General features: G+C 33.9%; 1 long non-coding RNA gene across 1 annotated transcript; it reads left to right on the top strand.

The window, feature by feature from the left end:
* Positions 1-1482: 1482 nt before the first annotated feature.
* Positions 1483-2636, top strand: LOC114485844 (uncharacterized). The gene is made up of 3 exons (XR_003679117.1): positions 1483-1621; positions 2236-2323; positions 2497-2636. It is a non-coding gene; the product is annotated as an uncharacterized lncRNA (long non-coding RNA).
* Positions 2637-3060: the final 424 nt, after the last annotated feature.

Here is a 3060-nt window from a genome sequence, read left to right as displayed (position 1 = left end):
ACTAACACAACACTGTAAATCAACTATACTCCAATAAAAATTTTTAAAAACTTATAGTATTTGTTCTGCATTTATTAGCTGCTGGACTCTGTTATTCTAACCATCCTAATTGTTGTAAAGTACAGCTTCAGTGTTTTCACTCATGCTTTTAATGCTTTCCCATTGACTCAGAAATTAAATTCCAGTGCTTCTGTGTTATATCTAGGCCTTTTCTATTATATTTTCCACCTTTATTTATCTCCCTTACTCCTCTAGATATACTGTGATCCTGGAAAGAGTTCTTGTGCTCCTCAAAATTTCCCCCCTTCCCCTTGCTTCTCCATCTTTGTTCTTGCTTTTCCCTCTACCTAGATTACACTCACTCCTGTGGAAATTTTATCCAAAGTCTTTACAATGGCCTCAGACTGGCCTACAAGGTCTTACCACAGTAGAGTTCCTATCTCCTTGGACCTTATTCCCCTCTGCTTTCTCTCTCTCTCATTCTAGTTGCACTGGTCCTCAAACACACCATTCTCACTTCCACATCAAGCCTTCGCATTTACTCTTCCTACTTCCTATAGCTCTCCCTCCTGATATCTGCAGAGCTCACTCTGTCATCAGCTCTTTCATGTATTTGCTCAAATATCACCTTCTTGGTGAGGCCTTCCCTGACCACTCACTTTGAAATTGCAACACCTCCCTTACCCTTCCTACACTGTCCCCCTTCCCTATTTTATCTTTCTCCATAGTACTTATCTCTGTCGAATATATATGATTTATTGGTTTAACTTATTTTCTCTTCCACCCTTACTCCCTGCTGGGTATAAGTTCTTTGAGGACAGAGATTTTTATCTATTTTGTTCACTGCTGAATACTTACTTACAATGTTTGAAATTTAGCAGAATTCAATAAATATGTCTAAAATACTTAAATTTATGGAATGAATGAATGACCAAACCTGCAATGTGGTGAATTTTTTGGTTGTTGAATGAATGAATCCACTTCTCAAGAACCATCTCAAATACCATCTCTTTTTGGAAATTTATTTTTGTTCCTTGGGTCATCTCTATTCCAGATGATCTCTTTATTCTCCAGTTCACGTAGAAAATGTTTATACTTTGTTTTGGCACTTATATTTTGTCTTATTATTGTACTTATTAACGTAGTGAATAGATACTATCTAATTTATTTCTGTCCTCAGGAATATGTAGCACTACGTTATGTATACAGAGCACACCAAATAAATATATGTGAAATTAAAATACGAATATAATGATAAATTCTTTTGCTTTGTTCATTTTTATTCTTTGGACATTTCCTCTCATACCCTGTTCTTGCTTTAGAGAACTTTTATTCCCCTCTCACTTATTCACTTAATACAGACCTGAAAAACCCTTTTACTTCCTTGGCACACTTTTGCTAAGCTACATGACATTCATCAAACTCTGGTTCAGAGCATTATGTCAGGATTTAGAAGTCTTAGTCAGGATTAGTATTCTAATTCTCAACTCTATCATGAACTGTGATTGTGATCCTGAACTTGTATTTTTTTTTTTCATCTGTAGCACAGAAATACAAAATCTTAGAAGTGGATGCAATATTAAAGTTCATATACCAAGTTTTCAGTCAACATTCTTTACAGGTATTTATCTACTTCTATTTCAATATTTCCAGTGACAAGGACTTACTGCCCACCCCCTCCAAAAGCCGTTACATTTTCAGACAGCCCTAATTTTAAGAAAATTCTTATTTTCTTAAGCTAAAACCTACTGTTTTCTTTCATCTTTTTGATCTCCTTTAAAAATTTTCCTTCTCTATGCTCAGTTACTGAATTCTAGAAATGATTTCCCAGTACCATCATTTCAACCCCTGTTACCTTTCTCATTTGATGACTCATAAGTCTTTCTATGTGGGGTTTTCTGTTCTAAGGTTTCATACTATGACTATATTTATATTTCAAAAGGAGGGAAATAGATGTCTTCATATTAAATTCTAAATGGGAGTTTAACATGTGTGTCAGTATATTTAGGATAAAGATGAAGCTATCCTGGCCAAGAACTTTGAAAGATACAACATTTTTCACTTTGAAGGACCAAAAGATAGGCAGAAAATTTGGGATAAATGTCGACAAGATTTGATCCATAAGGAAAAACAAATATCTGAATCAGACACACCTCTGTGTTCATTCCACTGGAAAACTAAAACTGTGTGATCCCACTATCAGAAATTCCTTAGTCAGTTGTTTACTCTTCCCAGCAACAGTGTTGTCCCCATACCAGCCATGGAGGAAGCTGTGAAAGAGAGGATTCAGGAAATTGGTGCAAATGAGCTATCTTGGAAGTCTGTAAGTATATTGACAGATAGATGAGTTACTCTTTCAAATTTGTTTCTTTTTAAAAATCTAGATTTTGATATTAGCCAATTTAGTAAACTCTGTGGTTCTTAATATTAATTTTGATTTTGTCACTATAAACATAACTGATAACTATCAGGAAGTGTTTTTTTCTTTTGCTATAGAGAAAGGAAGATCTTCATAGGAAATTCAGATGCTCACTCAGCAAATAGAGCAGCTGCACCATCTTTATGAATAAAGTGTTTATGAATCATCCCAGGCTGAAAAAAGTATAGGGAACAATAAAGACCCTTGATATATCTGAACGGAAAAATTGCTTTCCATGAGTTTTTTTCAAGAAAGATTTGCCTTAGATTAAAAAAAGACTTTCCTGAACGATAGATGTTAATTTGGGCAAAGAAAATGATCATATATTATTGTAATATTAATAACTTTAATTTTGTTTATTGTAGAAAACTGATAAAACTGTTTATATTTCACCTATGATTGAAAAAGTGAAGAAAGACAGTTATAAATCCTTAAAGTGATGCTTCTATCTTTACCAAAAAGCCTTCCCTTTTTCATATCTTGTACTTTTTCATTATGTACATATTTGGTATATGTTGTGAGAGCATTTATATATAATTGTTAATGTACTTATAGGAAGACTCTAGGAAAAGGAACTCAAAAGAATGACTCTCTAATAGTGGAATTTCAGGCACTGTGGTACCTAGATATGGTGGGTATTG

The sequence above is a fragment of the Physeter macrocephalus genome, unplaced genomic scaffold, assembly GCF_002837175.3.
Source record: "Physeter macrocephalus isolate SW-GA unplaced genomic scaffold, ASM283717v5 random_5929, whole genome shotgun sequence".
In the NCBI taxonomy this organism is placed as follows: Eukaryota; Metazoa; Chordata; class Mammalia; order Artiodactyla; family Physeteridae; genus Physeter; species Physeter macrocephalus.
Note: the sequence above shows the minus strand (reverse complement) of the source record. Positions and strands in the feature narration are given on the sequence as shown.